The 27018-nt window shown below is 44.1% G+C and overlaps 1 long non-coding RNA gene across 1 annotated transcript; it reads right to left on the reverse strand.

The window, feature by feature from the left end:
* Nucleotides 1-6314: 6314 nt before the first annotated feature.
* LOC143421746 (uncharacterized) lies at nucleotides 6315-7302 on the reverse strand. The gene is made up of 3 exons (XR_013101305.1): nucleotides 6909-7302; nucleotides 6522-6792; nucleotides 6315-6449 (listed from the first exon to the last, which is right to left on the reverse strand). It is a non-coding gene; the product is annotated as an uncharacterized LOC143421746 (long non-coding RNA).
* Nucleotides 7303-27018: the final 19716 nt, after the last annotated feature.

A 27018-nucleotide genomic window follows, 5' to 3' on the forward strand; every position in this document is an offset into this window, starting at 1 on the left:
CTGTCATGCATAATTTACCACGACCATAAGCTGTACGTTACGTCTGCATTGCAACAGAAAAACTGCGACGTTTATCTGAGTTTTGAGTCTTCATTGATAAAAGCTGAAGGTCATCAGGACCGACACCTGCATGTTTCGTCCCCTTTTGACCTTTAACACTGATTTAAAGACACTTTGCTCTTCATACATGTACGATCATGATTTTCTGCACAAATAATGAACCTAATGTTCTGTGTTTGCGTCTCTTTGTCCTGTTATTCTATTTCCATATTTCCATCTCTTCAGTCTGCAGCGGTTTCCAGCAGAGCGGCACAGACTCTCCCTCCTCCCTCTCCGCTTGGCTGAACTCTAGCTGAACCTTTACTTGAACCCTGGATGAACTTCGCCAAACTGACCCATTAATCTACTTTAGGTGTGAAGTGGGCTATACGGTGGCCTGCGAGGGACACCTCGAACTGGTCCAGAGTCAGCGGCGGCAACAGAAAAGTCTGCAAATCATCGAACACGTGCACGGTGGGTAACAAAGCACAAAGGAGAGCAGATTACATAAGAGGAAGCAAAGGAGGAGACTTGGAGGATAACAGCAGATTTACTCTGAAGAGTCACGAGAGCTGATCGGCTCATCACCTCAAACAGGACACAAAAGTCCTGCTGAACAACTTCTACATGCTGAAAAACTCCAGCTCTGTTCTGGTTTTGTAGGAGGCGCTCTAACAACCACGAGTCCAGAATAAATGGCGTCCGAGAAATGTTTTAATTGTTTTCCTTCTGCAAACATCCATCATGTTTTCGATAGAAACAGTCAAGTTTACAGAAGTTTATGATTTAGGTCGCGGTCCTGTTGGAAGATGACTCAGACCCAGTTTTGCTGCTGAATCTTCTCCTTCCTCCATGATCCTTCCCCCTCAGGGAGATTCCCAGCTCCACACAGTGTAACAACCCTTATTGTGGCACCGCTAGGGGGTGTCGTCCTATTATTGTAGTCATTGGAGAGTCTAGTGTGAGTGTAGCAGCAGCCCATACAGTCGAGCAAGCTTCCTCCGTCCGTCTGTTTAGAGAGACCGTACCATTGCAACGGGCTGGACCTGACCCCCACACATGTATGTACGGATAGCGCAGAGGCGTGGAGACCTGGCTTGTACGGTCTTGTTCTGCCGTTCTAACTGACTGGCCTCAGAGTTGTCCAGCTAACCTCCACCCCACATGCCTGCTGGACCTGCTAGCTGCTCCTTCCTCGCAAAATGCCGTTACAACTCACTGAAGTATCTCCACAGCATAATGCTCCCACCACCGTGCTTCACTGTGGGGACGCTGTTCTCTCCGTTCTTTCTCCAGACATTAGCAGCATCTCTGTGGCCGCAAACTTCTGGTTGAGTCTCATCTGACTGAAGGATGCTTCCAGTCTGCAGGACCTTTCTCCAGGTCATCCTCAGCGTACTTCAGGTGTCTCTCTGAGTTTTTCACCAAAGTCCTGGTGACTGAGACCTCATAGACTGTTCCTGTGTAGGTTTCAGTCTTACATTCGTGTCGTGGCATTTTTTCTGTCACCTTTATATAAAGTCTTTTGTTCAGAAATAAATTTACTCAACAAAATTATGCGAGACTGGAGATTGTCACGGCGTGAGGGGCGGGGCCAACACAGAGAAGGACTGTCACTCACACTGACTCCTAACCATTTTAGAATCACCAGGTAACCTGACATAACCCACACAGGCATGAGGACAACATGCAGACTCCACATAGAAAGAGGCAGCTGACAGTGGATTCAAACCCACAACCTTCTTACTGTGCACACAGACATTGGCCCACCGGCTGTGACGGTGTGGGAAGGTCTCGTTTTAGAAACGATGCTTCAGTCCAGACGTTTTAAAAACATCCAAATACAAGAAAACATGGGTTCACTGTGCATATTAAAGCTGAAGGAGGCAAAGACGTGATTTCACTTTCATTTTTTCCTTTTTTTTATTTCCTGGTACCTTTCCAGGAAATAAATGTATGTATGAATTGAGTTTAGGAACAGTTTGTCTTATTACGGTTTTGTTTGGGTCTAAAAATCTTCTCAGTAACAAAAAGCTCCAAAAATATGAAACTCTTCTTGTGCTTCACATGTCATAAATAGCACACGTGTGCATGCAGGCGTGCAAATGTTAAAGGCAGGAGTATAAACAAACACTCATGTCCTCAACGTGGCATCGCCAACCACACACACACACACACACACACACACACACACACACACACACACACACACACACACCGTGATTTCATCACGGCCAATGTAGGTCAGTGTGTGAGCCCCGTACACAGAGGAGGAGGAGGGAGCGAAGAAAACATCCTGAATTGAATGAACCAAATGTTTTGATTTGTAATGGACGTTTTGTTGCCTCGTGGCTGTGTGGACGCTCCGCCGCTGCACCAGCCAGGCCTTCCTCCTCCTCCTCCTCCTTCCCATTCTCTCAATGAAGAGTGTGCAGTTTCCCTGCACTGTTGTGTGTTTGTGAAAAGCCTTGCAGGGGACTGCATGTATGAAAGTAAACACAGGATGATGTGTGTGTTCAGAGGGAGTTTCCACTCCAATGCCAGGTGCTATTAATAGCTTGCTTGATTTCATTTGCCGCGTGTTGGTTTAATGGCTCAGACCGTCATAATATCGCCAACTTGGATAACCGGGACCCAGCGCCTCTCTGCACTGTACTCTCCACTGGGAGTTACCGCGGTACAGTACGGCCGCCTCACTCCTAACAGGGTCTGACAGCGAGTAACTCCCCGTCTACTGTCCTTGTTTCTTCGCCCGGACTCCCTCCTCCTCTTCCTCAAACAGTTTAAACCAGTCTGATCTGGATCATGTCAGGCTTGCAGAGTAAATATGATATTGTTCGCCGATGACGCCACCATATCTGTCACAGTTTGTTTGACAAGGGGCGGGTGACCGGTGTAAATACCTGAAAAGGAAACAGTTGGGTTGAGAGGTCTTTGTCAAACACGCAGACAGATTATCGGTGATCCTGGAAATCTGGCCCGTGACGACAGCTGCGGCTACGACCACGCGACATCCAAAGCTGCGATGACAGAGGTCAATCAAAGACCGCCACGGAGGTCAAAGACACAGTGTCTGCACCGACATGGGCAGATCATGCTTGATAAATTGCGTTGGCGAGCTTTTACAGTGACAGACAGACTGTCATACCTCATCATAGTCGTGCACAAACTATCGATGAACTCTTTGGTATACGTTTTCTGGTTCAATGAAACAAAGTCAAAAAAAATCTTCCAGGCATTTAGAACGAAGACGAAATATGAGGCAAAAGATAGAGATGATAATCACCAACTAAGCTCATTTAAAATCAAGTGGCCAAGTGTGAAAACTGCAATTCTTCAAATGTCCAAGTGAGCCTGGCTCCAGAAGTGAGATGTTAAAATGTCAACTTTACAGCAGAAATAAACAGAACAGCAGAGGGAAGCGACTGGATGGTAGGAACAAGAAGAGAAGTGCAACTATACGCAGATGACACACGTTTATATACTGGAGACTTTAACAGTTTATGTGTAGCTCTAGGGATGGGTATCGTTTATGTTTTATCCGATACCGGTGCCAAACCGGTACTTTTGAAACGGTGCCGGTGCTTAAACAGTGCTTAAAGAATGGAAAACACAAAATTGGTCCACAAACCTCTCATGTTCAGCTGGTTTTTGTAAAAAGATAACAATGTTAGCCTTTTCTGCAGCTATGGGGCATATATGGTATCACTCTTGGCTGGAAGCAGTGCTTAAACAATGGAAAAAACACAAACTTTGTCCAAAAACCTCTCATGTTTAACTGTTTTCCACTTTTTCTTTGGTCATTTTAGCCTTTTTGGCCAGGGTGAAGGGAGCATCTGCCATCAAACAAGAAGACAGCCGCATGTAGCTATGATGATGTTTGCTAGTTCACATTACATGCATTAATGTAATAACGTGGTTAGCCTACTCAACGTAAATTACACACGAACAACATTAAGCTACTCACGCATAGAAGAACGGCTGCTGCTGCCATCATCATCCTCATCATTTCGGCTACACTGGCAGGGCTAGGGGCCAGGACTTCGGGTTCTTGGGTGATGTTGCTAACTCCGGGCCGATAACAGGCACCACACCCGCAGTAGATGTGCTCGGTGTGAGGTCTCGCAGCAAGCTATCAAATACGGCGCATTTTTCGGCTTTTAAAAAACATTATGCGTCGCCAGGTGTTTCATCAGATTCGAGGTGTTGCCTCCTTTGCACAGTATCACCTTAAAGCAGCGGTCTCCAACCTTTTTTGCACCACGGACTTGTTTATGCCCGACAATATTTTCACGGACCGCCTTTAAGGTTTCGCGGATAAATACAACAAAATAAAACTAGTACCGGTACCGAAAAAAGAAGATTTATTCATAACACACGTGAAAAGACCCAACGATAAAAACGATAACAAAATAACGCTCAAAACCGACAAAAACCCTGAAAACTATACATTTCACACCTGAGCCTCAACTCTCGTGGCCCGGTACCAAACGACTCACGGACCGGTACCGGTCCGAGGCCCGGGGGTTGGGGACCGCTGCCTTAAAGCACTTGTTGCAGGCTGCTGAGTTTGCATCTTTTGCTGTGAAGTACAGCCAGACTTTTGACCGCTTCGCCTTGGGTGTTTTTAATCTGTAGCTCTGCTCTAAAAGAACGTACGTACCTGGACCCGCCTACTATCCTTGGAAAGTACTACTATCCCTCCCTGAGCCTGCTTCTGCTGGAGGTTTCTTCCTGTTAAAGGGAGTTTTTCCTTCCCACTGTCGCCAAAGTGCTGCTCATAGGGGTCATGTGATTGTTGTGTTTTCCTCTGTATGTATTACTGTAGGGTCTATCTTACAATATAAAGCACCTTGAGGCGACTGTTGTTGTGATTTGAACTGAGGGGAGGAGCCAGAGAGAAATCTGAGCAGGTTAGTGTCTGAGTCTGAGTTTCCCTCATGTCTGTGTTACCACCCTCAGGGTTTACATTTAAAAACTTTCTGGAATGGGGCCCAGATCACTATAATACAATAATAATGCATATCATGCTTTTCAATGCACTCTTCAAATGAAAGTGCTGCTGCTTGCATGCTGTGTACCGTCCACATTATGGCATGCGACCTCCTTTGTCCTCAGAGTGAAAGCCTTATCCTCGTTACTTCTGTTGGCTGAATCTCCTTTAAACCTCCTCCCTCCTTTGGCTCCTCTCCTTGATGACTAAATCGGATTTTGCAGGTGAAATCAAACAAGAGATCAGACCTTCAACGTGATTCACGTCTTCCAGTTGGTTCCAAAGTTTGGAGCGCTTGGTTTTACACCAGAGGTAAGCAGAAAGGACAGCTGGGAGGTTACATCAGGCGTCTGCGCCCCTCGGGAATGGAGGGCTTATGGTAGCTGCCGAGCGAACGGGGAGTCAGCCAAGTTCATGTTTTGTGAGACCAGACACACGATAATCTAACTCCTGAAAGCTGCTCATAAATACCCGTGCTGTTTTGGCAACAGGGCGGTAATCTGTGCAGCTGGTGGCGAACCCGAGCAGCGGAAAAACTGACACCGCCGACCGACCGCCTCGGAGAGGAGAGGAGGGAAGCAGGGATCAGACGAGCTTCTTCTGTCAGAGAAATCTGATTTATTACCCACGAGGAAACTGACTTTGAAAACAAGAGCTCGGTTTGTTGAGGCTGATGTGAAGTCTGTCCACACTCTGTTTGAGGACTTAGTGTCACTTTAACTACAACCTGTCAGAAATTATTCCTAATGAGAGAGGAAGAGCCTTTTTGGTCCAAAATACAAAACAAAGCAGCAAACAATCACATTTTAGAGGCTTCAGCACACGAATAATGATTAAACCTAATTCCTCAATCCACTGTAGTAACCTCAGGTCCTTTCATGCAGATTAGTGTACTTCAAAGTGCTTCACAGATAATCAGACTTAAGTTAAAAAACTAGGTGTTACAAAGTGCTTTAAACAAAAATAAAAGAAACGATTGTCATGTAAATTTAAAGCAGATGTAGTTAGTTAAGTTTATTCAATCAAGGACAGCACATGACACGCGTTGCATGAGAACACAATGCAACCGTTGTTGTGTACAAAGGTTTTCTGGCCAAAGGTGATTTGCAATTTATAAATCAAAAGCTGAAGGTTTAGGTTCCTGTTTCTTGATCGAAGCGCCAAACTCAGACTTACTAAACTAAACTGTCAACAGGAAAATTTGATATTTCTGTTTTAAATAAACCGCATACCCTCCCATCTTTACACCTGTTGATCTCAAACCAGATCCAGCCGGGATTAAGTCAGGTCAGCAGCATCAGTTGCCGTGGCAATGTCAAAAGTGCATCACGTGTATCACAAAGTTCGACTTCGTCGTGCGGGACTCAGGTCACACTTGAAAATGAGACTTTTACTGCATAAAGAATCAGTCGTTTTTCTGTAAGAGACAAACTGCCGTCAAACTACTGAGCAGTGAGATTCACGGACAATCGAGCGTTGTTGGGTTTACCTGCATGTAGCTGTTGGATCAGTGCAGTAACGATGCTGAGCCCGTCACAGAGCATGCTGGGAGAGCCACGCCTTCACGCACTCCAGGTCAGGAAAACCCAGAGTCGAACTCGTTCACAGCCTGTGTCTTTATGTAAACAAGTTTAAATACAAATTATAATTCTTGAGATATTTTCATGTAAGAGAAACAAGTGCAGTCTGAGTTTTTCCACATGGTGAAGAAATGCTGCTCTGGGCTCGAGGGGGACATTATGGAAGTTGCACAGATGATCCTGAAATTTATATAGAGAAAGTTTTTGTTCATTGACAGAATCTACTGTAAAAATCACAGATTCTCTATCAGCGGGAACCGTATAAAAATACAGTTACGTCTGAAAAACATGTTCACCTTCACTTTTTACAAAGCTGTCCAGTTGTCCAGATTGGAGACCTTGGCAGGCTGATTCTGGCCCCCGGACCTTATGTTTGACATCCCTGGTTTAAGACTCTTCACTTAAAGAAAACATTTTGAGCACAAACATCAGAACAATCGCAGGACTCTGCACGGATCGAGCTGATTTAGCAGGAAATAAAAGTTTAACGTTTAGTCTGAATCTGCAGCCACATGGACATATTTCTGCAGATACTGCAGCCATAATTTTGCAGCCTATTGTTGACAGATGTCACTCGTTCATGTGAGCTCAGAAAGGGTTAACAGAGAAAGCTGATAGCCTCCGTCACCACAGCTGTTACGGCTGACTGAGGTTTCAGGTTTGGCCGAGCCAGCGAGCACGACCTGTGATAACCCAGCTGATCACAATGTTCTTCTAAAAAATCTTTAACGTGTTGTTTTCCATGTTTCTGATTTACAGACGTTTGAGTTTCACCTGCTGGCAAAATGAAAGGTGAGGCGGCTGCGTTTGCACCACCTTTGTTGGAGGTTCAGATCCAGTTAAACTGAAACACCATCTGGCACAAAAACACAGCAGAGATTTAATAAAGCAGATTGGAGGAGGGAGGCCTGTGTGTGTGTGTGTGTGTGTGTGTGTGTGTGTGTGTGTGTGTGTGTGTGTGTGTGTGTGTGTGTGTAATCTGGATTTCAGCTTTGTTGTCCAACACAATCGGCTGTGAGTGTAAACAAAGGTGACTGTAGAGCTTGTGCGTGTCACTGAACACAGCTTGTAACTTGTTCAGTTATTTATTGTAATTAAAAAGGTTCACATGGGGAAGTTTACGGTGTTTCTGTGACTCTGACCCTGAAAATTAAACTGGAAAATCACCATCACAGTCATCTTACTGGGATTTTAACTGGTTTGAGCTCTTCGTGTATAAACAAGACTGATTTTCATGCTGAAAACGAAGAAAACAACGTTTATTTTCAGATTTGGGGTTTTTTTAGCTGTAATTTTGGATTTGGTTTGGAAAACATGTTTGGGTGACTCAGCAGCCTTTTATAATAACTGCCTAAAAGTGCTGTAGTGCGGATTAGCATCCCGGCAGCGCTCCAAAGGCTCAGAAAGCTGCAGGCTTACTGTGTGTCAACAGGTTTTGTTTGATAGATTAGGGAAAATTTGGGAAGATTGAGCTTAAAAAAACAGGAAAACCCAACCAAACAGCCCCAACAGAAGTTCAGTTTCCTGTCTGCTCGTTAGGATCGGGCTAAATGTTTCTTTTCTCACATCAGGCTTTGCAGGAAGTCGTCACGCACATGAATCTGCCAGGACTCCTTGATTTTAATGATCTTTTATATTTTACTTTTCTTAGAGATATGAAAGAAATCCAGCTTTCAGTGGCTTCAGTGGTTTGTTTTGTGTTGTTTCGAGTCTGTAATATGTGACGAGTGAACTCTAACAACCTCAGGTGCTCCACGAAAACACCTGAAGTCTGTAATTTCCTGTTGTGATCATTAATCAGTGTGTTGTGTTTACATGTTGACGTTCTTGTGGATGTGTGCGATGGTTCCCAGTGTTTGCGTGGCCAAGAACAGCTTAAAGGTTTAGCTGTCAACAGGCCGCCATGACCGAGACTCCCGCGGTGGTTAATGTGTCTGCGCCAGCGTTCGTGCCCAGGATTGTTGTGTAACGGTGCCACAAAGGACGTCGTTCGTTTTGTTTGCAAGAAACACATCGAACAATAAATCTAGCAAATTTACTGCAAGTATTTACTATAAAAGATATTTTATGACTTCAAGACCAAGTTTGTATCCTATGTTTTTATTTTTTGGTCCATCTATTAAACTTCGGCAGCTCTTTGTCCTCTGCAGAATATTTGAGTGTCAGAGTTTATCCCACAAACATGTTTCCTGTACTCGGATCTGATCGCATTCCCAAAGAGATCGATCTGATTTGCTTTGGGAATACGGGGGTATCAGGGCCCATTGTCAGGCTATCCCGTCCCCGTACAGCTGTAGTGAGAGCTCGGGTCCACTTCCAGCAGTAAGCCTGGTTTCCTGCAGGTGTCAAACTCACCTCCGTTCAGAACCTTTATTTCCAGGCGCAGTTGAAGGGTGGAGTGCCTCCACTTCCATGGCCTCATGTCTCTGTTTGCTGATGATGTGGTTCTTCTGACTTATTTGAAAGATCTCCTCCAGCTCGCACCGGGCAGTTAGCAGCTGAGCGTGAAGCGACGGGAATGACTCCGGGTCAGGGGTGATTGGTGGAGGGATCGGTGTTTGCAGCGATTAAGATGCTGCATAGCTCTGTTGTGATGAAGCGAGCGCTGAGCATGAAAACAAAATCTGCTGATTTACTTTTCGAGCTACGTTTCTATGTAAGTGTTGAAAATGAACTTCTGATAAAAAGAGAAGGCATAGATTACATTTCTCGACTGGCTCCCACCAGGAGGAGGTGAGGAGGGAGAGGGAGGCCGAGGCCTGCTTAGTCTGCTGCTTCAGAGAAACAGGCCCGGATAAGCACCTGCATGGATGCACACTATGAAGTTTATGTAACATATCCTCCTTAACCTTTTAAAGTCTGAACCATAAAATAATTACCAGAAAATCTGAATTTTGGGGAAACTGAATGTTTATTAAACATTAAGATTGTTTATTAGGGCCCGAGCACTGAGAGTGCGAAGGCCCTATTGTATCTGCTCCGTTTCTTATTATTATTAGGGCCCGAGCACCGAGAGTGCGAAGGCCCTATTGTATCTGCTCCGTTTCTTATTATTAGGGCCCGAGCACTGAGAGTGCGAAGGCCCTATTGTATCTGCTCCGTTTCTTATTATTATTATTAGGGCCCGAGCACTGACAGTGCGAAGGCCCTATTGTAATTGCTCTGTTTATTAGGGCCCGAGCACTGAGAGTGCGAAGGCCCTATTGTATCTGCTCCGTTTCTTATTAGGGCCCGAGCACTGACAGTGCGAAGGCCCTATTGTAATTGCTCTGTTTATTATTATTATTATTATTAGGGCCCGAGCACCGAGAGTGCGAAGGCCCTATTGTATCTGCTCCGTTTCTTATTATTATTATTATTATTATTATTATTATTATTATTCACCCCAAACAAGGGCCTTTTTGAGGGCCTAAACATGCTCAAAAACTCATGAAATTTTGCACACATGCCAGGTCTGGTGAAAAATTTTGTATTTTAATGGTTTTATATATGAGCACTGGGAAATGGCTCTAGAGCGCCACCTATGCCTTGTTAAATGCAGCCCTACGACCACATGGTTTGAGCTACATGTATGAAATTTGGCACACATGTGTATCATGCCAAGACGAACAAAAAAGTCTGTGGGCCCACTGACGCAAACCCAACAGGAAGTCCGCCATTTGGAAGAGAAGGTGACATTTTGGCTCTAATTTTGCCATTTCCATGCCTCGAACTTTAACGAACTCCTCCTTGGGGTTTCATTTCATAACCTTCAAATTTGGACAGTGTCAACTACACCCTTGTGCCATGTTAAATTGCGGAGCTTTTGAGTTTTCACAATACTATGAGGCCGTGGCGCCATGGCGAATTTCGATGACTCGCCATGAAAATCTTATTGCCTCTCATTTTGTCATAGATTTTCTGACCTTGACCAAAGTGAACACATATGATAAGGCTCCACCCCTAAACATATTTCAACTGCCATATTTGACATGAAGGACAGCGCCACCTAGTGGGAACAGAAAATGTCATGTTTTACACTTTGGGGTACAGTATAGTGATGGGTGACATCTGCAGCCTCAAATTTCTCCAGAAAACCCTTAAGGAGTTGGTCTTGGGTTACAGTGAAAACTGTGACTTTTCGCAAAAGGGTGTGACCCCAGCAGCATGGCGAACTTTGATGTCACGCCATGAAGAAACAAATTAGTATAACTCCATGAAATCCAGTCTGATCAGTACCAGACTTTACAGGCATGATGTCAGACGCGCCCTGAACAGATTGATGTGCCCATTGTCAGAAATACGGACAGCGCCACCTAGTGGCAACAGGAAATGTCATGGCTTTAATTTTGTTGTACTGATTTTCACAGGTTCATCGTGGCCACCTCAAAAGCGGTGAATATCACCATCAGTCCCTCGTGATGCTTCAGTGCCAAAATTGTGACTTTAAACTGAACGGCGCACCCTGGTGGCAACGCGGTCCACCATGAAAGATGAAGTGGCTTTTGAGGGGCTTGGAAAGTTTATAGAGGCTTGAAATTTGGCACACACCTCCAAATGGATGAAGGCATTGTTGTCATGTGACCATTTTCCTTGAATAGCGCAAAATGGCTCCACGGCGCCCCCTACAATATTCAAAAATATCAGCCCCTGCTCTGTGTTTTATCTATGAGTCTGAAACTTGGTAAGCTTATAGGAGATATCAAGATCTACAAAAAAGTCTCTTGGAGCAATATCCCAAATCCAACAGGAAGTCAGTCATTTTAAAATTAATGTGTAATTTTGGCGACATTTTCTCCTCTTTTCAGGCCTCATACTTTCACGAACTCCTCCAAGGGATTTCATCAGATTGAACTATTCTTCAGTGTGTCGAATCCAAAGACCTTTGTGTTGTTAAATTGCGAAGCTTTTTACGTCCAGGGAAACGGGGTGGTTATGGCGGCACGTGGAGTCTCAATCACTCGCCAAAAAGCAGTAATCTGCTGTCACTCAAAAACACAATGTCCAATCGCTCCCAAAGGTCGCAGGCATGATGAGACTCAAGCTCGGAAATGTTTGTTATGCCATTTGTCATTAATGGTTAGAGCGCCACCTAGTGGGACGACTATAATCATGATTGAATGAGATGAAAGGTTAGCTGTTGGTTAAATGCATGAATTCCATCAATGTGACATCAGATCGGACGTGCTGGTTTTAGGTGTTGGGTGTGGCTCGACACGCCGGGGTGCGAGGGCCCTCATAACGCTGCTTGCAGCTTTAATTAGGGCCCGAGCACTGATAGTGCGAAGGCCCTATTGTAATTGCTCTGTTTATTATTATTATTATTAGGGCCCGAGCACCGAGAGTGCGAAGGCCCTATTGTATCTGCTCCGTTTCTTATTATTATTATTATTATTATTATTATTATTATTATTATTATTATTATTATTATTCACCCCAAACAAGGGCCTTTTTGAGGGCCTAAACATGCTCAAAAACTCATGAAATTTTGCACACATGCCAGGTCTGGTGAAAAATTTTGTATTTTAATGGTTTTACATATGAGCACTGGGAAATGGCTCTACAGCGCCACCTATGCCTTGTTAAATGCAGCCCTACGACCACATCGTTTCAGCTACATGTATGAAATTTGGCACACATGTGTATCATGCCCAGACGAACAAAAAAGTCTATAGGCCCATTGACGCAAACCCAACAGGAAGTCCTCCATTTGGAAGAGAAGGTGACATTTTGGCTCTAATTTTGCCATTTCCATGCCTCGAACTTTTGCGAACTCCTCCTTGGGGTTTCATTTCATAACCTTCAAATTTGGACAGTGTCAACTACACCCTTGTGCCATGTTAAATTGCGGAGCTTTTGAGTTTTCACAATACTATGAGGCCGTGGCGCCATGGCGAATTTCGATGACTCGCCATGAAAATCTTATTGCCTCTCATTTTGTCATACATTTTCTGACCTTGACCAAAGTGAACACATATGATAAGGCTCCACCCCTGAACATATTTCAACTGCCATATTTGACATCAAGGACAGCGCCACCTAGTGGGAACAGGAAATGTCATGTTTTACACTTTGGGGTACAGTATAGTGATGGGTGACATCTGCAGCCTCAAATTTCTCCAGAAAAGCCTTAAGGAGTTGGTCTTGGGTTACAGTGAAAACTGTGACTTTTCGCAAAAGGGTGTGACCCCAGCAGCATGGCGAACTTTGATGTCACGCCATGAAGAAACAAATTAGTATAACTCAATGAAATCCAGTCTGATCAGTACCAGACTTTACAGGCATGATGTCAGACCCACCCTGAACAGATTGATGTGCCCATTGTCGGAAATACGGACAGCGCCACCTAGTGGCAACAGGAAATGTCATGGCTTTAATTTTGTTGTACTGATTTTCACAGGTTCATCGTGGCCACCTCAAAAGCGGTGAATATCACCATCAGTCCCTTGTGATGCTTCAGTGCAAAAATTGTGACTTTAAACTGAACGCCGCACCCTGGTGGCAACGCGGTTCACCATGAAAGATGAAGTGGCTTTTGAGGGGCTTGGAAAGTTTAAAAAGTCTTGAAATTTGGCGCACACCTCCAATGTGGTTAAGGCTTTGTTGTTATGTAATCATTTTCATTGAATATCCCAAAATGGCTCCACAGCGCCCCCTACAAAATTTCAAAATCACAGCCCCTGCTCTGTGTTTTATGTATGAGTCTGAAACCTGGTAAGCTTATAGGAGATATCAAGATGTACAAAAAAGTCTCTTGGAGCAATATCCCAAATCCAACAGGAAGTCAGCCATTTTAAAATTAATGTGCAATTTTGGCAACATTTTCCCCTCTTTTCAGGCGTCGTTCTTTGACGAACTCCTCCAAGGGATTTCATCAGATTGATGCAATCTCCTGTGTGTGGAATCTAAAGACCTTTGTGTTGTTAAATTGCGAAGCTTTTTACGTTCAGGGAAACGGGGTGGTTATGGCGGCACGTAGACTCTCAATCACTCGCCAAAACGCAGTAATCTGCTGTTACTCAAAAACACAATGTCCAATCTCACCCAAAGGTCGCAGGCATAATGTGACTCGAGTTCAGAAATGTTTGTTATGCCATTTGTACATAATGGTTAGAGTGCCACCTAGTGGAACGACTAGCTAATCATGAATGAATGAGTTGAAATGTTAGCTGGTGGTTAAATGCATGAATTCCATCAATGTGACATCAGATCGGAGGTGCTGGTTTTAGGTGTTGGGCGTGGCTCGACGCGCCGGGGGTGCGAGGGCCCTCATAACGCTGCTTGCAGCTTTAATTATTATTATTTCGGCAAATGAATTGGCCGTTTGAGGGCCTAAACATGCTCGAAAACTCATGAAATTTTGCACACGCGTCAGGTCTGGTGAAAATTTACGTATTTTAATGTTCTCAGACATGGCCAGGGAAAATTAGCTCAGTAGCGCCACCTAGAAAAATGTAAAACGCGAGCCCCCGATATGGGTATGACCTACATGTTTGAAAGTCGGTACACCTATATAACGTTCAGAGTTGAACAAAAAAGTCTATTATGGCAATGTCCTAAACCCAACAGGAAGTCCGCCATTTTGGATTGAAGGTGACATTTTGGCTCTGATTTTACCGTTTCCATGCCTCGAATTTTAACGAACTCCTCCTTGGGGTTTGATTTCATAACCTTCATATTTGGTCAGTGCCAACTACACCCTTGTGCCATGTTAAATTGCGGAGCTTTTGAGTTTTCACAATACCATGAGGCCGTGGCGCCACGGCGAATTTCGATGACTCGCCATGAAAATCTTATTGCCTCTCATTTTGTCATACATTTTCTGACCTTGACCAAAGTGAACACATATGATAAGGCTCCACCCCTGAACATATTTCAACTGCCATATTTGACATCAAGGACAGCGCCACCTAGTGGGAACAGGAAATGTAATGTTTTACACTTTGGGGTACAGTATAGTGATGGGTGACATCTGCAGCCTCAAATTTCTCCAGGAAAGCCTTAAGGAGTTGGTCTTGGGGTACAGTGAAAACTGTGGCTTTTCACGAAAGGGTGTGACCTCAGCAGCATGGCGAACTTTGATATCTCGCCATGAAGAAACAAATTAGTATAACTCCATGAAATCCAGTCTGATTAGTACCAGACTTTACAGGCATGATGTCACACCCGCCCTGAACAGATTGATGTGCCCATTGTCAGGAATATGAAGAGCGCCACCTAGTGGGAACAGGAAATGTCATGTCTTACACTTTGTTGTACTGATTTTCACAGGTTCATAGTGGCCACCTCAAAAGCGGTGAATATCACCATCAGTCCTTGATGATGCTTTAGTGCAAAAATTGTGACTTTAAACTGAACGGCGCACCCTGGTGGCAACGCTGTTCACCATGAAAAATGAAGTGGCTTTTGAGGGGCTTGGAAAGTTTATAGAGGCTTGAAATTTGGCACACACCTCCATTGTGCTTAAGGCTTTGTTGTTATGTGATCATTTTCATTGAATAGCGCAAAATGGCTCCACAGCGCCCCCTACAAAATTTCAAAACATCAGCCCCAGCTCTGTGTTTTATGTATGAGTCTGAAACCTGGTAAGCTTATAGGAGATATCAAGATGTACAAAAAAGTCTCTTGGAGCAATATCCCAAATCCAACAGGAAGTCAGCCATTTTAAAATTAATGTGAAATTTTTGTGACATTTTCCCCTCTTTCCAGGTACCGTTCTTTGACGAACTCCTCCAAGGGATTTCATCATATTGAACCAATCTCCAGTGTGTGGAATCTAAAGACCTTTGTGATGTTAAATTGCGAAGGTTTTTACGTTCAGGGAAACGGGGTGGTCATGGCGGCATGTGGAGTTTCAGTCACTCGCCAAAAAGCAGTAATCTGCTGTCACTCAAAATCAAAATGTCCAATATGTCCCAAAGGTCGCAGGCGTGATGAGACTCGAGCTCGGAAATGTTTGTTATGCCATTTGTCAGTAATGGTTAGAGCACCACCTAGTGGGACGACTATAATCATGATTGAATGAGATGAAATGTTAGCTGGTGGTTGAATGCATGAATGTCATTAATGTGACATCAGATCGGAGGTGCTGGTTGTAGGTGTTGGGCGTAGCTCGACGCGATGGGGTGCGAGGGCCCTCATAACGCTGCTTGCAGCTTTAATTAGGGCCCGAGCACTGAGAGTGCGAAGGCCCTATTGTATCTGCTCCGTTTCTTATTATTATTATTATTATTATTATTATTATTATTATTATTATTATTATTCACCCCAAACAAGGGCCTTTTTGAGGGCCTAAACATGCTCAAAAACTCATGAAATTTTGCACACATGCCAGGTCTGGTGAAAAATTTTGTATTTTAATGGTTTTACATATGAGCACTGGGAAATGGCTCTACAGCGCCACCTATGCCTTGTTAAATGCAGCCCTACGACCACATCGTTTGAGCTACATGTATGAAATTTGGCACACATGTGTATCATGCCAAGACGAACAAAAAAGTCTGTGGGCCCATTGACGCAAACCCAACAGGAAGTCCGCCATTTGGAAGAGAAGGTGACATTTTGGCTCTAATTTTGCCATTTCCATGCCTCGAACTTTTGCGAACTCCTCCTTGGGGTTTGATTTCATAACCTTCAAATTTGGACAGTGTCAACTACACCCTTGTGCCATGTTAAATTGCGGAGCTTTTGAGTTTTCACAATACTATGAGGCCGTGGCGCCATGGCGAATTTCGATGACTCGCCATGAAAATCTTATTGCCTCTCATTTTGTCATACATTTTCTGACCTTGACCAAAGTGAACACATATGATAAGGCTCCACCCCTGAACATATTTCAACTGCCATATTTGACCTCAAGGACAGCGCCACCTAGTGGGAACAGGAAATGTCATGTTTTACACTTTGGGGTACAGTATAGTAATGGGTGACATCTGCAGCCTCAAATTTCTCCAGGAAAGCCTTAAGGAGTTGGTCTTGGGTTACAGTGAAAACTGTGAGTTTTCGCGAAAGGGTGTGACCCCAGCAGCATGGCGAACTTTGATGTCACGCCATGAAGAAACAAATTAGTATAACTCAATGAAATCCAGTCTGATCAGTACCAGACTTTACAGGCATGATGTCAGACCCGCCCTGAACAGATTGATGTGCCCATTGTCAGAAATACGGACAGCGCCACCTAGTGGCAACAGGAAATGTCATGGCTTTAATTTTGTTGTACTGATTTTCACAGGTTCATCGTGGCCACCTCAAAAGCGGTGAATATCACCATCAGTCCCTCGTGATGCTTCAGTGCAAAAATTGTGACTTTAAACTGAACGCCGCACCCTGGTGGCAACGCTGTTAACCATGAAAGATGAAGTGGCTTTTGAGGGGCTTGGAAAGTTTAAAAAGTCTTGAAATTTGGCGCACACCTCCAATGTGGTTAAGGCTTTGTTGTTATGTGATCATTTTCATTGAATATCCCAAAATGGCTCCACAGCGCCCCCTACAATATTTCAAAACATCAGCCCCTGCTCTGTGTTTCATCTATGAGTCTGACACTTGGTAAGCTTGTGTAAGATATCAAGATGTACAAAAAAGTCTCTTGGAGCAATATCCCAAATCCAACAGGAAGTCAGCCATTTTAAAATTAATGTGTAATTTTGATGACATTTTCCCCCCTTTTCAGGCCTCATACTTTGACGAACTCCTCCAAGGGATTTCATCATATTGAAGTATTCTTCAGTGTGTAGAATCTAAAGACCTTTGTGATGTTAAATTGCGAAGCTTTTTACGTTCAGGGAAACGGGGTGGTCATGGCGGCACGTAGAGTTTCAATCACTCGCAAAAAGCAGTAATCTGCTGTCACTAAAAAACACAATGTCCAATCTCTCCCAAAGGTCGCAGGTGTGATGAGACTCGAGCTTGGAAATGTTTGTTATGCTTTTTGTCAATAATGGTTAGAGCGCCACCTAGTGGCATGAATATAATCCTGGTTGAATAAGATGAAATGTTAGCTGGTGATTAAAAGCATGAAATCCATCAATGTGACATCACATCGGACGTGCCGGTTTGAGGTGTTGGCAGTGGCTCGACGTGCCGGGGGTGCGAGGGCCCTCATAACGCTGCTTGCAGCTTTAATTAGGGCCCGAGCACCGAGAGTGCGAAGGCCCTATTGTATCTGCTCCGTTTCTTATTATTATTATTATTATTATTATTCAGGCGAAACAAGGGCCTTTTTGAGGGCCTAAACATGCTCAAAAACTCATGAAATTTTGCACACATGCCAGGTCTGGTGAAAAATTTTGTATTTTAATGGTTTTACATATGAGCACTGGGAAATGGCTCTAGAGCGCCACCTATGCCTTGTTAAATGCAGCCCTACGACCACATCGTTTGAGCTACATGTATGAAATTTGGCACACATATGTATCATGCCAAGACGAACAAAAAAGTCTGTGGGCCCATTGACGCAAACCCAACAGGAAGTCCGCCATTTGGAAGAGAAGGTGACATTTTGGCTCTAATTTTGCCATTTCCATGCCTCGAACTTTTGCGAACTCCTCCTTGGGGTTTGATTTCATAACCTTCATATTTGGTCAGTGTCAACTACACCCTTGTGCCATGTTAAATTGCGGAGCTTTTGAGTTTTCACAATACTATGAGGCCATGGCGCCATGGCGAATTTCGATGACTCGCCATGAAAATCTTATTGCCTCTCATTTTGTCATACATTTTCTGACCTTGACCAAAGTGAACACATATGATAAGGCTCCACCCCTGAACATATTTCAACTGCCATATTTGACACCAGGTACAGCGCCACCTAGTGGGAACAGGAAATGTCATGTTTTACACTTTGGGGTACAGTATTGTGATGGGTGACATCTGCAGCCTCAAATTTCTCCAGGAAAGCCTTAAGGAGTTGGTCTTGGGTTACAGTGAAAACTGTGACTTTTCACGAAAGGGTGTGACCCCAGCAGCATGGCGAACTTTGATGTCACGCCATGAAGAAACAAATTAGTATAACTCAATGAAATCCAGTCTGATCAGTACCAGACTTTACAGGCATGATGTCAGACCCGCCCTGAACAGATTGATGTGCCCATTGTCGGAAATACGGACAGCGCCACCTAGTGGCAACAGGAAATGTCATGGCTTTAATTTTGTTGTACTGATTTTCACAGGTTCATCGTGGCCACCTCAAAAGCGGTGAATATCAACATCAGTCCCTCGTGATGCTTCAGTGCAAAAATTGTGACTTTAAACTGAACGGCGCACCCTGGTGGTAACGCGGTTCACCATGAAAGATGAAGTGGCTTTTGAGGGGCTTGGAAAGTTTATAGAGGCTTGAAATTTGGCACACACCTCCAAATGGATGAACGCTTTGTTGGCATGTGATCATTTTCATTGAATAGCGCGAAATGGCTCCACAGCGCCCCCTACAATATTTCAAAACATCAGCCCCTGCTCTGTGTTTCATCTATGAGTCTGACACTTGGTAAGCTTGTGTAAGATATCAAGATGTACAAAAAAGTCTCCTGGAGCAATATCCCAAATCCAACAGGAAGTCAGCCATTTTAAAATTAATGTGTAATTTTGATGACATTTTCCCCCCTTTTCAGGCCTCATACTTTGACGAACTCCTCCAAGGGATTTCATCATATTGAAGCATTCTTCAGTGTGTAGAATCTAAAGACCTTTGTGATGTTAAATTGCGAAGCTTTTTCCGTTCAGGGAAACGGGGTGGTCATGGCGGCACGTAGAGTTTCAATCACTCGCAAAAAGCAGTAATCTGCTGTCACTAAAAAACACAATGTCCAATCTCTCCCAAAGGTCGCAGGTGTGATGAGACTCGAGCTTGGAAATGTTTGTTATGCTATTTGTCAATAATGGTTAGAGCGCCACCTAGTGGCATGACTATAATCCTGGTTGAATAAGATGAAATGTTAGCTGGTGATTAAAAGCATGAAATCCATCAATGTGACATCACATCGGACGTGCCGGTTTGAGGTGTTGGCAGTGGCTCGACGTGCCGGGGGTGCGAGGGCCCTCATAACGCTGCTTGCAGCTTTAATTATTATTATTATTATTATTCACCCCAAACAAGGGCCTTTTTGAGGGCCTAAACATGCTCAAAAACTCATGAAATTTTGCACACATGCCAGGTCTGGTGAAAAATTTTGTATTTTAATGGTTTTACATATGAGCACTGGGAAATGGCTCTACAGCGCCACCTATGCCTTGTAAAATGCAGCCCTACGACCACATCGTTTGGGCTACATGTATGAAATTTGGCACACATGTGTATCATGCCAAGACAAACAAAAAAGTCAGTGGGCCCATTGACGCAAACCCAACAGGAAGTCCGCCATTTGGACGTGAAGGTGACATTTTGGCCCTAATTTTGCCGTTTCCATGCCTCGAACTTTAACGAACTCCTCCTTGGGATTTGGTCCTATAAGCTTCAAATTTGGACAGTGTCAACTACACCCTTGTGCCATGTTAAATTGCGGAGCTTTTGAGTTTTCACAATAGTATGAGGCCGTGGCGCCATGGCGAATTTTGATGACTCGCCATGAAAATCTTATTGCCTCTCATTTTGTCATACATGTTCCGATCTGGACCAAAGAGCACACATATGATAAGGCTCCACCCCTGAACATATTTCAACTGCCATATTTGACATCAAGGACAGCGCCACCTAGTGGGAACAGGAAATGTCATGTTTTACACTTTGGGGTACAGTATTGTGATGGGTGACATCTGCAGCCTCAAATTTCTCCAGGAAAGCCTTAAGGAGTTGGTCTTGGGTTACAGTGAAAACTGTGACTTTTCACGAAAGGGTGTGACCCCAGCAGCATGGCGAACTTTGATGTCACGCCATGAAGAAACAAATTAGTATAACTCAATGAAATCCAGTCTGATCAGTACCAGACTTTACAGGCATGATGTCAGACCCGCCCTGAACAGATTGATATGCCCATTGTCGGAAATACGGACAGCGCCACCTAGTGGCAACAGGAAATGTCATGGCTTTAACTTTGTTGTACTGATTTTCACAGGTTGATCATGGCCACCTCAAAAGCGGTGAATATCACCATCAGTCCCTCATAATGCTTCAGTGCAAAAATTGTGACTTTAAACTGAACGGCGCACCCTGGTGGCAACGCGGTTCATCATGAAAGATGAAGTGGCTTTTGAGGGGCTTGGAAAGTTTATAGAGGCTTGAAATTTGGCACACACCTCCAAATGGATGAAGGCATTGTTGTTATGTAACCATTTTCCTTGAATAGCGCAAAATGGCTCCACAGCGCCCCCTACAATATTTCAAAACATCAGCCCCTGCTCTGTGTTTCATCTATGAGTCTGACACTTGGTAAGCTTGTGTAAGATATCAAGATGTACAAAAAAGTCTCTTGGAGCAATATCCCAAATCCAACAGGAAGTCAGCCATTTTAAAATTAATGTGTAATTTTGATGACATTTTCCCCTCTTTTCAGGCCTCATACTTTGACGAACTCCTCCAAGGGATTTCATCATATTGAAGCATTCTTCAGTGTGTAGAATCTAAAGACCTTTGTGATGTTAAATTGCGAAGCTTTTTCCGTTCAGGGAAACGGGGTGGTCATGGCGGCACGTAGAGTTTCAATCACTCGCAAAAAGCAGTAATCTGCTGTCACTAAAAAACACAATGTCCAATCTCTCCCAAAGGTCGCAGGTGTGATGAGACTCGAGCTTGGAAATGTTTGTTATGCTATTTGTCAATAATGGTTAGAGCGCCACCTAGTGGCATGACTATAATCCTGGTTGAATAAGATGAAATGTTAGCTGGTGATTAAAAGCATGAAATCCATCAATGTGACATCACATCGGACGTGCCGGTTTGAGGTGTTGGCAGTGGCTCGACGTGCCGGGGGTGCGAGGGCCCTCATAACGCTGCTTGCAGCTTTTTAGGGCCCGAGCACTGAGAGTGCGAAGGCCCTATTGTATCTGCTCCGTTTCTTATTAGGGCCCGAGCACCGAGAGTGCGAAGGCCCTATTGTATCTGCTCCGTTTCTTATTAGGGCCCGAGCACCGAGAGTGCGAAGGCCCTATTGTATCTGCTCCGTTTCTTATTATTATTATTATTATTAGGGCCCGAGCACCGAGAGTGCGAAGGCCCTATTGTATCTGCTCCGTTTCTTATTAGGGCCCGAGCACTGACAGTGCGAAGGCCCTATTGTATCTGCTCCGTTTCTTATTAGGGCCCGAGCACTGAGAGTGCGAAGGCCCTATTGTATCTGCTCCGTTTCTTATTATTATTATTATTATTATTATTATTATTATTCACCCCAAACAAGGGCCTTTTTGAGGGCCTAAACATGCTCAAAAACTCTTGAAATTTTGCACACATGCCAGGTCTGGTGAAAAATTTTGTATTTTAATGGTTTTACATATGAGCACTGGGAAATGGCTCTACAGCGCCACCTATGCCTTGTTAAATGCAGCCCTACGACCACATCGTTTCAGCTACATGTATGAAATTTGGCACACATGTGTATCATGCCAAGACGAACAAAAAAGTCAGTGGGCCCATTGACGCAAACCCAACAGGAAGTCCGCCATTTGGAAGAGAAGGTGACATTTTGGCTCTAATTTTGCCATTTCCATGCCTCGAACTTTTGCGAACTCCTCCTTGGGGTTTGATTTCATAACCTTCATATTTGGTCAGTGTCAACTACACCCTTGTGCCATGTTAAATTGCGGAGCTTTTGAGTTTTCACAATACTATGAGGCCGTGGCGCCATGGCGAATTTCGATGACTCGCCATGAAAATCTTATTGCCTCTCATTCTGTCATACATGTTCCGATCTGGACCAAAGAGCACACATATGATAAGGCTCCACCCCTGAACATATTTCAACTGCCATATTTGACATCAAGGACAGCGCCACCTAGTGGGAACAGGAAATGTCATGTTTTACACTTTGGGGTACAGTATAGTGATGGGTGACATCTGCAGCCTCAAATTTCTCCAGGAAAGCCTTAAGGAGTTGGTCTTGGGTTACAGTGAAAACTGTGAGTTTTCGCGAAAGGGTGTGACCCCAGCAGCATGGCGAACTTTGATGTCACGCCATGAAGAAACAAATTAGTATAACTCAATGAAATCCAGTCTGATCAGTACCAGACTTTACAGGCATGATGTCAGACCCGCCCTGAACAGATTGATGTGCCCATTGTCGGAAATACGGACAGCGCCACCTAGTAGCAACAGGAAATGTCATGGCTTTAATTTTGTTGTACTGATTTTCACAGGTTCATCTTGGCCACCTCAAAAGCGGTGAATATCACCATCAGTCCCTCGTGATGCTTCAGTGCAAAAATTGTGACTTTAAACTGAACGGCGCACCCTGGTGGCAACGCGGTCCACCATGAAAGATGAAGTGGCTTTTGAGGGGCTTGGAAAGTCTATAGAGGCTTGAAATTTGGCACACCCCTCCAATGTGATGAAGGCTTTGTTGTCATGTGATCATTTTCATTGAATAGCGCGAAATGGCTCCACAGCGCCCCCTACAATATTTCAAAACATCAGCCCCAGCTCTGTGTTTTATGTATGAGTCTGAAACCTGGTAAGCTTATAGGAGATAATAAGATGTACAAAAAAGTCTCTTGGAGCAATATCCCAAATCCAACAGGAAGTCAGCCATTTTAAAATTAATGTGTAATTTTGGCGACATTTTCCCCTCTTTTCAGGCTTCATACTTTGACGAACTCCTCCAAGGGATTTCATCACATTGATGCGATCTCCTGTGTGTGGAATCTAAAGACCTTTGTGATGTTAAATTGCGAAGCTTTTTACATTCAGGGAAACGGGGTTGTTATGGCGGCACGTGGAGTTTCAATCACTCGCCAAAAAGCAGTAATCTGCTGTCACTCAAAAACACAATATCCAATCTCTCCCAAAGGTCGCAGGTGTGATGAGACTCGAGCTCGGAAATGTTTGTTATGCCATTTGTCAGTAATAGTTAGAGCGCCACCTAGTGGGACGACTATAATCATGGTTCAATGAGATGAAATGTTAGCTGGTGGTTAAATGCATGAATCCATCAATGTGACATCACATCGGACGTGCTGGATTTAGGTGTTGGGCATGGCTCGACACGCCAGGGTGCGAGGGCCCTCATAACGCTGCTTGCAGCTTTAATTATTATTATTATTATTATTATTCAGGCGAAACAAGGGCCTTTTTGAGGGCCTAAACATGCTCAAAAACTCATGAAATTTTGCACACATGCCAGGTCTGGTGAAAAATTTTGTATTTTAATGGTTTTACATATGAGCACTGGGAAATGGCTCTAGAGCGCCACCTATGCCTTGTTAAATGCAGCCCTACGACCACATCGTTTGAGCTACATGTATGAAATTTGGCACACATGTGTATCATGCCAAGACGAACAAAAAAGTCAGTGGGCCCATTGACGCAAACCCAACAGGAAGTCCGCCATTTGGAAGAGAAGGTGACATTTTGGCTCTAATTTTGCCATTTCCATGCCTCGAACTTTTGCGAACTCCTCCTTGGGGTTTGATTTCATAACCTTCATATTTGGTCAGTGTCAACTACACCCTTGTGCCATGTTAAATTGCGGAGCTTTTGAGTTTTCACAATACGGTGAGGCCGTGGCGCCATGGCGAATTTCGATGACTCGCCATGAAAATCTTATTGCCTCTCATTTTGTCATACATTTTCTGACCTTGACCAAAGTGAACACATATGATAAGGCTCCACCCCTGAACATATTTCAACTGCCATATTTGACACCAGGGACAGCGCCACCTAGTGGGAACAGGAAATGTCATGTTTTACACTTTGGGGTACAGTATTGTGATGGGTGACATCTGCAGCCTCAAATTTCTCCAGGAAAGCCTTAAGGAGTTGGTCTTGGGTTACAGTGAAAACTGTGAGTTTTCGCGAAAGGGTGTGACCCCAGCAGCATGGCGAACTTTGATGTCACGCCATGAAGAAACAAATTAGTATAACTCAATGAAATCCAGTCTGATCAGTACCAGACTTTACAGGCATGATGTCAGACGCGCCCTGAACAGATTGATGTGCCCATTGTCGGAAATACGGACAGCGCCACCTAGTGGCAACAGGAAATGTCATGGCTTTAATTTTGTTGTACTGATTTTCACAGGTTCATCGTGGCCACCTCAAAAGCGGTGAATATCACCATCAGTCCCTCGTGATGCTTCAGTGCAAAAATTGTGACTTTAAACTGAACGGCGCACCCTGGTGGCAACGCTGTTCACGATGAAAGATGAAGTGGCTTTTGAGGGTCTTGGCAAGTTTATAGAGGCTTGAAATTTGGCACACACCTCCAATGTGACGAAGGCTTTGTTGTTATGTGATCATTTTCATTGAATATCCCAAAATGGCTCCACAGCGCCCCCTACAAAATTTCAAAACCACAGCCCCAGCTCTGTGTTTTATGTATGAATCTGAAACCTGGTAGGCTTATAGGAGATATCAAGATGTACAAAAAAGTCTCTTGGAGCAATATCCCAAATCCAACAGGAAGTCAGCCATTTTAAAATTAATGTGCAATTTTGGCGACATTTTCTCCTCTTTTCAGGCTTCATACTTTGACGAACTCCTCCAAGGGATTTCATCATATTGAACCATTCTCCAGTGTGTGGAATCTAAAGACCTTTGTGATGTTAAATTGCGAAGCTTTTTACGTCCAGGGAAACGGGGTGGTTATGGCGGCACTTAGAGTTTGAATCACTCGCCAAAAAGCAGTAATCTGCTGTCACTCAAAAACACAATATCCAATCTCTCCCAAAGGTCGCAGGCGTGATGAGACTCGAGCTCGGAAATGTTTGTTATGCCATTTGTACATAATGGTTAGAGCGCCACCTAGTGGAACGACTAACTAATTATGAATGAATGAGTTGAAATGTTAGCTGGTGGTTAAATGCATGAATTCCATCAATGTGACATCAGATCGGAGGTGCTGGTTTTAGGTGTTGGGCGTGGCTCGACGTGCCGGGGGTGCGAGGGCCCTCATAACGCTGCTTGCAGCTTTAATTAGGGCCCGAGCACTGATAGTGCGAAGGCCCTATTGTAATTGCTCTGTTTATTATTATTATTAGGGCCCGAGCACTGAGAGTGCGAAGGCCCTATTGTATCTGCTCCGTTTCTTATTATTAGGGCCCGAGCACTGAGAGTGCGAAGGCCCTATTGTATCTGCTCCGTTTCTTATTATTATTATTATTAGGGCCCGAGCACTGAGAGTGCGAAGGCCCTATTGTATCTGCTCCGTTTCTTATTATTATTAGGGCCCGAGCACCGAGAGTGCGAAGGCCCTATTGTATCTGCTCCGTTTCTTATTATTATTATTATTATTATTATTATTATTATTATTATTATTATTCAGGCGAAACAAGGGCCTTTTTGAGGGCCTAAACATGCTCAAAAACTCATGAAATTTTGCACACATGCCAGGTCTGGTGAAAAATTTTGTATTTTAATGGTTTTACATATGAGCACTGGGAAATGGCTCTACAGCGCCACCTATGCCTTGTTAAATGCAGCCCTACGACCACATGGTTTGAGCTACATGTATGAAATTTGGCACACATGTGTATCATGCCAAGACGAACAAAAAAGTCTGTGGGCCCATTGACGCAAACCCAACAGGAAGTCCGCCATTTGGAAGAGAAGGTGACATTTTGGCTCTAATTTTGCCATTTCCATGCCTCGAACTTTTGCGAACTCCTCCTTGGGATTTGGTTGTATAAGCTTCATCTTTGGTCAGTGTCAACTACACACCTGGGCCATGTTAAATTGCGGAGCTTTTGAGTTTTCACAATACTATGAGGCCGTGGCGCCATGGCGAATTTCGATGACTCGCCATGAAAATCGTATTGCCTTTCATTTTGTCATACATTTTCTGACCTTGACCAAAGTGAACACATATGATAAGGCTCCACCCCTGAACATATTTCAACTGCCATATTTGACATAAGGGACAGCGCCACCTAGTGGGAACAGGAAATGTCATGTTTTACACTTTGGGGTACAGTATTGTTATGGGTGACATCTGCAGCCTCATATTTCTCCAGGAAAGCCTTAAGGAGTTGGTCTTGGGTTACAGTGAAAACTGTGACTTTTCGCGAAAGGGTGTGACCCCAGCAGCATGGCGAACTTTGATGTCTCGCCATGAAGAAACAAATTAGTATAACTCAATGAAATCCAGTCTGATCAGTACCAGACATTACAGGCGTGATGTCAGACCCACCCTGAACAGATTGATGTGCCCATTGTCAGGAATATGAAGAGCGCCACCTAGTGGGAACAGGAAATGTTATGTCTTACACTTTGTTGTACTGATTTTCACAGGTTCATTGTGGCCACCTCAAAAGCGATGAATATCACCATCAGTCCTTCTTGATGCTGCAGTG

This window comes from Maylandia zebra, linkage group LG13 (genome assembly GCF_041146795.1).
Source record: "Maylandia zebra isolate NMK-2024a linkage group LG13, Mzebra_GT3a, whole genome shotgun sequence".
Lineage (NCBI taxonomy): Eukaryota > Metazoa > Chordata > Actinopteri > Cichliformes > Cichlidae > Maylandia > Maylandia zebra.